The following is an 11406-nucleotide window of genomic DNA, read 5'->3' on the forward strand; positions in this document are numbered from 1 at the left end:
GAGGCTGAGGCAGGAGAATCACTTGAACCTGGGAGGCAGAGGTTGCAGTGTGCCAAGATTGCACCATTGCACTCCAGCCTGAGCGAGAGTGAGAATCTGTCTCAAAAAGAAACAAAAAAAAAGGAAAGAAAAAAAGAAATCTGGGGAAGAGGTATGTGGATGGAGCCTCTCTGAGTGGTCAAAAACTGAAGATATTTGTATTCCATGTGAGTGCTCTGCTAAGTGACCTCAGCAGAGAAGGATTTTAATAATCAAGTGGATAGGATGACCCATTCTGTGGACACCACTCAGCCTCTTTCCCCAGCCACCCGTCATCACCCAATGAGCCCATGAACAAAGTGGCCATGGTGGCAGGGATGGAGGTTACATGTGGGCTCAGCAAGATGGACTTCCACTCACCAAGGTGGACCTGGCTCCGGCCACTGCTGAGTGCCCAACTTGCCAGCAGTGGAGAGCAACACTGAGCCCTTGATATTGCACCATTCCATCAGCCAGCTCCCTGGTGGCAGGAAGATTATATTGGACCTCTTCCATCATGAAAACAGTAGAGGTTTGTCCTCACTGGAATAAACAATTTACTCTGGATATGGGTTTGCCTATCCAGCATGCAATGCTTCTGCCAAGACTACCATCTGTGGACTCACGGAATGCATGATATTCCACACAGCGTTGCCTCTGACCAAGGCACTCACTTTACGGCTAAAGAAGTGTAACAGTGGGCGGCCGGGCGCGGTGGCTCATGCCTGTAATCCCAGCACTTTGGGAGGCCGAGGTGGGTGGATTACGAGGTCAGGAGATTGAGACCATCCTAGCTAATACGGTGAAATCCCGTCTCTACTAAAAATACAAAAAATTAGCCGGGTGTGGTGGCAGGCGCCTGTAGTCCCAGCTACTCGGGAGGCTGAGGCAGGAGAATGGCGTGAACCCGGGAGGCGGAGCTTGCAGTGAGCCGCCAAGATCGTGCCACTGCACTCCAGCCTGGGCGACAGAGTGACACTCCGTCTAAAAAAAAAAAAAAAAAAAAGAAGTGTAACAGTGGGCTCATGTTCATGGAATTCACTGGTCTTACCATGTTGCCCATCAACCTGAAGCAGCTGGATTGATAGAATGGTGGAATGGCCTTCACTGTAATTGAAGTCACAATTACAACTCCAACTAGGTGACAATACTTTGCAGGGCTGGGGCAAAGTTCTCCACAAGACCATGTATGCTCTGAATCAGCGTCCAATATATGGTACTGTTTCTCCCATAGCCAGAATTCACGGGTCCAGGAATCAAGGGGTTGAAGTGGAAGTGGCACCACTCACCATCACCCCTAGTAATCGCTAGCAAAATTTTTGCTTCCTGTTCCTGTGACATTATGTTCTGCTGGCCTAGAGGTCTTAGTTCCAGAGGGAGGAACGCTGTCCCCAGGAGACACGATTCCATTAAACTGGAAGTTAAGATTGCCACCTGGACATTTTGGGTTCCTCCTACCTTTAAATCAACAGTCTAAGAAGGTAGTTACAGTGTTGGCTGGGGTGACTGACCCGGACTATCAAGATGAAATCAGTCTACTGCTCCACAGTGGAGGTAAGGAAGAGTATGCCTGGAATAGAGAGATCCATTAGGGTGTCTCTTTTTTTTTTTTTCTTGAGACGGAGTCTCGCCCCGTCACCCAGGCTGGAGCGCAGTGACGCTATCTCGGCTCACTGCAAGCTCCGCCTCCCGGGTTCACGCCATTCTCCCACCTCAGCCTCCTGTGTAGCTGGGACTACAGGCATCTGCCACCACGCCCAGCTAATTTTTTTGTATTTTTAGTAGAGACGGGATTTCACCGTGTTAGCCAGGATGGTCTCGATCTCCTGACCTCATGATCTGCCTGCCTCAGCCTAGGGTGTCATTACAGGTGTGAGCCACTGCGCCCAGCCTAGGGTGTCTCTTAGTATTACCATGTTATCACATGTACCATGTTATCACACTACCATGCCCTGTGATTAAGGTCTACCGGAAACTACAACAGCGCAATCCCGGAAGGACTACAAGTGACCCAGACCCTTCAGGAATGAAGGTTTGGGTCACTCCACCAGGAAAATACCACGACCTGCTGAGGTGCTTGCTGAAGACAAAGGGAATACAGAATGGGTAGTGAAAAAGGTAGTCATCAATACCAGCTATGACCGCGTGACCAGCTGCAGAAAGGAGGACTGTAATTTTCATGAGTATTTCTTCCTTTTGTTAAAAACGTGTTTGTGCATTTATACACTTGTACTTAAGAAAATATCTTCATGTTAGGCCGGGCGCGGTGGCTCACGCCTGTAATCCCAGCACTTTGGGAGGCCGAAGCAGGAGGATCACCTGAGGTCAGGAGTTCAAGACCAGCCTGGCCAACATGGCGAAACCCCATCTCTACAAAAAAATTAAAAAATTAGCTGGGCGTGGTGGTGCACGCCTGTAATCCCAGCTACTCAGGAGGCTGGGAGGATTGCTTGAACTCAGGAGACAGAGATTGCAGCGAGCTGAGATCATGTTATTACACTCCAGCCTGGGCGACAAGAGCAAAACTCCATCTCAAAACAAAAACAAAAACAAAAAAAACCCATGTTATTTCCTTTCTCCTGTATCACATGACATTTAGATTTATTGACTTCACATCAGCATTTAAGTATTGTTAACTTTATGTCATAGTATTTGGGTTGGGGATTGGTGCGTTTCCAGTTGTATGAAGGACAGTTATGTTAGGCATAATTATGACCCTATTATTATCTTTATTTGAAGATTATATATGATCTCAGGAGATGTGTATAGGTTCAAGTTGACAAGGGGTGGATTTGTGATGGTTAAAACTGAGTGTCAAGTTGATTGGACTGAAGGATACAAAGTATTGATCCTGGGTGTGCCTGTGAGGGTGTTGCCAAAGAAGATTAATTTTTGAGTCAGTGGGCTGGGAAAGGCAGACCACTCTCAATCTGGGTGGGCACCATCTAATCAGCTGCCAGCAAATAATAAGCAGTCAGAAAAATGTGAAAAGGAGAGACGGTCCTAGCCTCTCAGCCTACATCTTTCTCCCATGCTGGATGCTTCCTGCCCTCGAACATTGGACTCCACGTTCTTCAGTTTTGGAACTCTGACTCACTCTCCCTGCTCCTCAGCCTGCAGATGGCCTACTGTGAGACCTTGTGATGGTGTGAGTAATATTTAATAAACTCCCCCATATATATTTTATATATATAATATATATTATATACTTATATATATTTACATATTTATAATATATAATAGATATTTATATTATATTAATCTATATATAATATATAGATTATATATGTATTCCATTAGTTCTGTCCCTCTAGAGATCCCTGCCTAATATAGCTGATGACCTAAAAAAAAAAAAATCACAAAAAGACTAATAATGTTTTTTCTTTTTTTTTTTTTTTCCGCGAGTCGGACTCTCACACTGTCGCCCAGGCTCGAGTGCAGTAGCCTGATCTCGGCTCACTGCAAGCTCCGCCTCCCGGGTTCACGCCATTCTCCTGCCTCAGCCTCCCGAGTAGCTGGGACTACAGGTGCCCGCCACCACGCCTGACTAATTTTTTTTTGTATTTTTAGTAGAGACGGGGTTTCACCCTATTAGCCAGGATGGTCCCGATCTCCTGACCTCGTGATCCGCCCGCCTCGGCCTCCCAATGTGCTTGGATTACAGGCGTCAGCCACCGTGCCCGGCCGACTAATAATGTTTTAAGAAAGTTTATGAATTTGTGTTGGGCCACATTCAAAGCAGCCTGCAGGCTGAGGGCTGGACAAGCTTGCACTCCTATCAAGCTTGCACTTGATACCAGTTCCATGTCTTCTGAGCTGTAGACAGAGATCAGCAAACTACAGTTTGTGGGGCAAATCCAGTGCACTGCCTCTTTTATTTTCATGTTCTGTGAGCTAAGGATGGTTTTTATATTTCTTCTTTTTTAAGAGACAAGGGTCTTGCTCTGTCACCCAGGCTGGAGTACAGTGGCACAATCACAGCTTCCCTGCAGCCCAACCTCTTGGGCTGAAGCAATCCTCCTGCCTCAGCCTCCCAGAGCACTGGGCTTACAGTTGTGAGCCACCATGACTGGCCGTACAATTTTTAGCTGTAGAAAACAAAAAAAAATCAAAAGAAGGGCCGGGCACTGTGGCTCACGCCAGTAATCCCAGCATTTTGGGAGGCTGAGGCAGGCGAGTCACTTGAGATCAGGAGTTCGAGAACAGCCTGACCAACATGGTGAAACCCCACCTCTACTAAAAATACAAAAATTAGGCCAGGAGCGGTGGCTCACGCCTGTAATCCCAGTACTTTGGGAGGCCAAGGCGGGGCGCATTGTCTGAGCTCAGGAGTTCACGACCAGCCTGGGCATCATGGTGAAACCCCATCTCTAGTAAAAACACAAAAAATTAGCCAGGCGTGGCGGTGTGCGCCTGTAGTACCAGCTACTTGGGAGGCTGAAGCAGGAGAATTGCTTGAACCTGGGAGGTGGAGGTTGCAGTGAGCCTAGATCACGCCACTGCACTCCAGCCTGGGCGACAGAGCAAGACTCCATCTTAAAAAACTAAAAAAAAATAAAAAATACAGGCCAGGCGCAATAGCTCACGCCTGTAATCCCAGCACTTTGGGAGGCCGAGCTGGGCGGATCACCTGAGGTCAGGGGTTCGAAAACAGCCTGACCAACATGGAGAAACCCCGTCTCTACTAAAAAAATACAAAATTAGCGGGGTGTAGTGGCACATGCCTATAATCCCAGCTACTTGGGAGACTGAGGCAGGAGAATCGCTTGAACCCGGCAGGCAGAGGTTGCGGTGAGCCAAGATTGCGCCATTGCACTCCAGCCTGGGCAACAAGAGCGAAATTCCGTCTCAAAAAAAAAAAAAAAAAAAAAAAATTAGCCGGGCATGGTAGCAGGCACCTGTAATCCCAGCTACTCCGGAGGCTGAAGCATAAGAATCACTTGAATCTGGGAAGGCCAGAGCTGCAGTGAGCCAAGACCGCCGCATTGCACTCCAGCCTGGGCAACAAGAGCGAAACTCTGTTAAAAAAAAAAAAAAAGGTGGAGGGGCAGTTCTCAGATGAAATAAACTTGGGAAACGACAGATTAAACAAAGTTTAACAGGTTTATTTGCTGCAGGGCCTCTCTGAGCCCTTAAAAATGCTGACAGCATGGCCAGGCACGGTGGCTCAGGCCTATAATCCCAGCATTTTGGGAGGCCAAGCTGGGATGATTATCGGAGGTCAGGAGTTCGAGACCATCCTGGCCAATATGGTGAAATCCCATCTCTACTAAAAATACAAAATTAGCTGGGCCTTGTGGCGCGCACCTGTAATCCCAGCTACTCGAGAGGCTGAGGCAGGAGAATCGCTTGAACCCAGGAGGCGGAAGTTTCAGTGAGCCGAGATTGTGCCATTGCACTCCAGCCTGGGCAACAAGAGTGAAACTCTGTCTCAAAAAAAAGAAAAAATGCTGAGGGCAATTGTAAATCTGCCTTTTCTGGAGAACACCCTTGGGAACATGAAGTGAAATTGGTGCTATTGGCAGCTATCATCCTCAGCATATGAAAGAAACCTATGCAGTTGGAGAAAATAAGGTCAACACAGAAGGAAGCAAAACTAAGAAGAAAGAGCACAAAAGTGCCCTGAACCACGGCGTGAGCCCCTGCACCCAGCCAGCTGTGAAGACAATCCAACCACTGGGCTTCCTATTACATGAACCTATAAGCTACTTTTTATTTTTCCTTTAGGTACTTTGAGCTGAGTTTCTGTCATCTGCAAGCAAAAGTGCCCTCATGCAATACATATGTCTTTTTTTTTTTTTTTTTTTTTGAGATGGAGTCTCACTGTGTCACCCAGGCTGCAGTGCAGGGGCACGATCTCAGCTCCCTGCAACCTCCGCCTCGTGGGTTCAAGCAATTAATTCTCCTGTCTCAGCCTCCCCAGTAGCTGGGATTACAGGCGCCCACAACCATGCCTGGCTAATTTTTGTATTTTTAGTGGAGACCGGGTTTCACTATGTTGGTCAGGCTGGTCTCGAACTCCTGACCTCAAGTGATCTGCCTGCCTTGGCCTCCCAAAGTCCTGGGATTACAAGTGTGAGCCACTGCACCCAGCCCATATGTCTCTCTTAGTGGGCTATTTGCTCCATGAAGGTAGGGACTATATTTTATTTATCTTTCTACTTACCCCAGAATCTGATACAAAGGAAGTATGCAATAAGTGTTTATTGATTTCTCCTGAATTAAATAAAGGAATGAAAATTCCGGAAAGATGAGCATTGATTTAACTGGCACATATACTTCTGGCTGTTTTATGGGTTGGGTTCTAAGACAATAAAGCCAAAATGCAGAGACCCTAAGAAATTGGTGGCAATAAAGCATTTGATTAAGGTATTATAAGGTAAATAGGATACTTGGAAGACATGAACTAGGCATAATTATCAAGGAAATAATTTTTCTCAGGATATCCTACTGATAAGCAGGTTGCTGTCTCCAAAGGCCAACCAAGCAGCAAACAGAAAGAACAGGTAACCTGCAGAGACTTGCTTAGTCTCTGATTTCATGAATTACTCTCAAATTTTCAACAAAAACCCATCTTGCCTAGAGAGATCAGAGCCTCACAGATACTCCTCAACCCCTGCTTGTAAAGTTCCTTCTGATATCCATCCAGATTCTCCTACTCCTGTATTGAAAAACAGATGGGCATGTCGTCAAAGGTCATTGCCACTTGGAACCCCAAACACATTTCCTTTTGTCTCAAGGTGGCTTCACACCTGTCCTCATCAGTGATGTTTAAAAGCCCTTCTACCTTTGTTATATTGGGGAAGCGATTAGGACACAAATCTTGAGAAGGCAGAATATTCATCACCTGAATTGACTTAGGCTTTAGTGACATAATTCCAGGAATAGACTTGTGATGATTTTGCTGTTCCTCTTTTCAGAAGTTAACCAGTGCTGCAAACAAGGCAGATTTATACCCTGACAGAGGTGGAATATTGAATACATAGGCCCTTGTTTTACAGGAATAGTTTGGGGAGACTCATAGAGAAGTCAATCATTGGAACTTCTGCAGACACTTATTTGTAACTAGAGAAACACAATCTGAAATAATTTGACTCAATTAAATGAACATTTGAGAAATTACCATAGGACATAGTTCTGTAAGCACCTAGCCTACTATACAGTCATATAACGTTATAGTACTGCGTGATAAAGTACACATTGAACTGTCTTCAACATTTTGAGATGTTAAAAACACCTGTGTTTATAAGCAAAAAATAGTTGCATCTGCAGACTTCCATAATTGGTACCATTTCTTTTTTTTTTTTCTTTTTTTGACACGGAGTCTGGCCCTGTCCCCCAGGCTGGAGTGCAGTGGTGCTATCTCGGCTCACTGCAAGCTCCGCCTCCCAGGTTCACGCCATTCTCCTGCCTTAGCCTCCGGAGTAGCCGGGACTACAGGCGCCAACCACCATGCCTGGCTAATTTTTTTTTTTTTTTTTTTGTATTTTTTAGTGGAGACGGAGTTTCACCGTGTTAGCCTGGATGGTCTCAATCTCCTGACCTCGTGATCCTCCCGCCTCGGCCTCCCAAAGCGCTGGGATTACAGGCGTGAGCCACTGCGCCCGGCCATAATTGGTACCATTTCACCAAAATAAAATTTAAACTGACAGTTTGCTCCAATACAACTATGAGAAATTATCTTCTTCAAAACATTTTGCACCAGAAAAGCAAAACACCACTTTCCCTAGAAGAAAGTGACAAAGCAGAATAAGGAAAATGCCCTTTAGTTTCCTAGTAATTAGAAAACAGAATAGAAGCTTGACTAGGCAGTCACTACCCCAAAGACGCAACACCATTAACATTAATAATACCACGCCTGTAATCCCAGCACTTTGGGAGGCCGAGGCAGGCGGGGACGTGGTCAGGAGTTCGAGACCAGCCTGGCCAATATGGTGAGACTCAGTCTCTACTAAAAATATAAAGCTTAGCCGGACATGGTGGTGCGTGCCTGTAGTCCCAGCTACTCAGGAGGCTGAGGCAGGAGAATCACTTGAACCTGAGAGGCGGAGGTTGCAGTGAGCCGAGATCGCGCCACTGCACTCCAGCCTGGGCAACTGAGTGATACTCCGTCTCACACACACGCACACACACTCGCCGGGGGGGTGGCGCACGCCTGTAATCCCAGCTACACACACACACACACACACAAACTAGCCGGGCGTGGTGGCGCACGCCTGTAATCCCAGCTGCTTGGGAAGCTGAGACACGAGAATCGCTTGAACCCGGGAGGCGGAGGTTGCAGTCGGCTGACATGGCACCACTGCACTCCAGCCTGGGTGACAGAGCGAGACTCCGTCTTATATAAATAAATAAAAAGAAAATGGAAGTGCCTAATATTGCAATTCAGCATTGTACTTTCACATGTGCCCTTTATGGGAACCCTTTCCTTTTCTCACCCGTAATTTCCTGTTCTTTCTCCCAATCTGCACCTCATCCAGCAGTCTCCGCCCACAAGCTGCGCTTAGGAAAGCAGGCACTCTCCGAAAACTCTGGACTGAGTAAAATCAATGGGTGCGTGCGGGACTCCTCCACTGACTAATTCTTTGATTCCACAGCATTTGTACAGCACCCACGGGGGCCCCACACTAGGTGGGAAACGAAGATGAAAAGTCGCAGTCTCTGTTCCAAAGACCGCAGAGCCCAGGACTGCGTTTCCTTCACGGCCTTTTGTCCAGGCCCCAAGGAGCGAGCCGGGGGAAGGTTCCCCGGCCAGGGCTTCCCCGCAGATTTTACTAGGTCAGGGCAGCCCCGGGGAGGCGCCTCCTCCCGGCCGGAACCGCCCGACTCCGCTTCGTCCTCTTGGGCCCACGGACCACTCCCCACTGCCCCAGCCCCAACACCTGCAGATCCTGCGAGCCCGAGCCCTCCCGCGACCGCCCAGAGAGGGTCTGACACCCGAGGGGGAACCCCAGGGACTAGTCCTGCCGTAGTCTGAGCTCTGGTCTCGCGGAGGAAAAGCAGGGGCGGCCCCCGTACGCGGGGCCTGCGCCCTTCAGCCCCAGCCCCACCCTGCTGCGCGACCCCGGGATCTCGCTCGGAGGCGGCCGTTGCCCAGGGCACAGGCAGGGCATGCTGAGAACGCTCTGCCTTTCCTGTGTCTGGACACGGCTCCGGCTGGGATCCCACAGCGCCGCCTTCTGGCGGGAGGCACACCCGCGGCGCTGTGCATTCTGGGCTCCCCGGATCTCTGAACTTGAACTGGAGCTGCTCCAGGCTCTCCAGAGGTCTGACAGCTTCCTCCTTTAGGGTTACAGGAGATTTCCTCTGAAATTGATCGGTATGTAAATTAGTGGGGATTTGGAGAATGTGTAACGTCGCCATTTTCGGTCTCAATTTTTGCTACTACAAGCCGCCTGTCTTCAAAATGAAACTGTTATCGGCCGGGCGTGGTGGCTCATGCCTATAATCCCAGCACTTTAGGAGGCCAAGGCGGGCGGATCACCTGAGGTCAGGAGTTTGAGACCAGCCTGGCCAACATGGTGAAACCCCGTCTCTACTAAAAATACAAAAATTAGCCGGGCGTGGTGGCACGCGCCTGTAGTCCCAGCTACTCGGGAGGCTGAGGCGGGAGAATCGCTTGAACCCAGGAGGTGGAGATTGCAGTGAGCCGAGATCACGCCACTGCACTCCAGCCTGAGCAACAGAGCAAGATTCCGTCTCAAAAAAAAAAAAAAAAAAAAAAAGTGTTATAAAATAATAGGAGGCCATTGGTTCGGACTCAGCTCCAGCACTAGGCTTCAACAGACCACACCAAAATGGAGTTACTCATGCAAAAGTGCCACATCACCAAAGCAAGTGGAGATGTTTATCTGACCACAGGCCAGCATGATAAGGAAGACCCCTCTGCTTTTTTTTTTTTTGAGACAGAGTCTCCCTCCGTCGGCCAGGCTGGAGTGCAGTGGCGCAATCTCAGCTCACTGCAACCTCTGCTTCCCGGGCTCAAGCACTTCTCCTGCCTCAGCCTCCTGAGTAACTGAGATTACAGGGGTGTGTCACCACGCCCAGCTAATTCTTGTACTTTCAGTAGAGACAGGGGTTTCACCATGTTGGCCAGGCTGGTCTTGAACTCCTGACCTCAGGTAATCCACCCGCCTCGGCCTCCCAAAGTGCTGGGATTACAGGTGTGAGCCACCGTGCCCGGATGGAAGACACACCCTCTGCTTTAACCTTTAGAAGAAAAAAGTAACTTTGAAACAACCAACCCACTTTTAGTTTTGTTTCTGCTTTTCCCAAGCTTTTTCTGTCCATAAAACCAACCGCGGGCCGGGCACAGTGGCTCACACCTGTAATCCCAGCACTTTGGGAGGCCAAGGCGGGCGGATCACGAGATCAGGAGTTCCAGACCAGCCTGGCCATCCTGGTGAAACCCCCGTCTCTACTAAAAATACAAAAAATTAGCCAGGCATGGTGGCGCGCACCTGTAATCCCAGCTACTCGGGAGGCTGAGGCAGAATTGCTTCAACCCAGGAGGTGGAGGTTGCAGTGAGCCAAGATGGCACCACTGCTCTCCAGCCTGGGTGACAGAGGGAGACTCCCTCTAAAAAAAAAACAAAAACCCCCGCATGGGCTGGCTCATCCAAACACTTATTCTGTTTTTTTTTGTTTTTGAGACCGAGTTTTGCTCGTTGCCCAGGCTGGAGTGCAATGGCACGATTTCGGCTCACTGCAACCTCCGCCTCCCAGGTTCAAGTGATTCTCCTGCCTCAGCCTCCTGAGTAGCTGGGATTACAGGTTCGCATCGCCACACCCACCTAATTTTTTGTATTTTTAGTAGAGACGGGGTTTCACCATGGCCAGGCTGGTCATGAACTTCTGACCTCAGGTGATCCACCCGCCTCAGCCTCTCAGAGTGCTGGGATTACAGGTGTGAGCCACCACGCCCGGCCACTTATTCTGTTTCATGGGATGAAGTGTTGCTCAATTCTAGAATACCAAATAAGCCAATTAAGATTTTTAAACTAAATGTGTTGTAATTTTGTCTTTTGACAGTGCCATTGTACAGGTGATTCACTACTCCACCTCTCCACTCACCTACTCACAATGATGGTTTTCAACATTTCAGGAACAGTTTCTACCTTGGGCTCAGAGCAATTCCTACTTCTCCCTCATGAGGAATTGGAGGAGGTGGTGATAAAATTCTTCATCTGGTCGTGAGGTGGTATTTCACACAACTCCTTGATAAATATTGGAGGTGATACTGGATACAGGAAAACTTAGCATAATCAGATTGTTACAGGTAGTTAGGCACGAACAGGGCAGCAGAGGGCTCTCCCCCGACCCACCAGAAATGTCAGGTGATGGTTCGGCAATTAACAAATTGCCTCTCTAAGAATGAGAATTCGGCAG

This window comes from Pongo pygmaeus, chromosome 6 (genome assembly GCF_028885625.2).
Source record: "Pongo pygmaeus isolate AG05252 chromosome 6, NHGRI_mPonPyg2-v2.0_pri, whole genome shotgun sequence".
Classification (NCBI taxonomy): domain Eukaryota; kingdom Metazoa; phylum Chordata; class Mammalia; order Primates; family Hominidae; genus Pongo; species Pongo pygmaeus.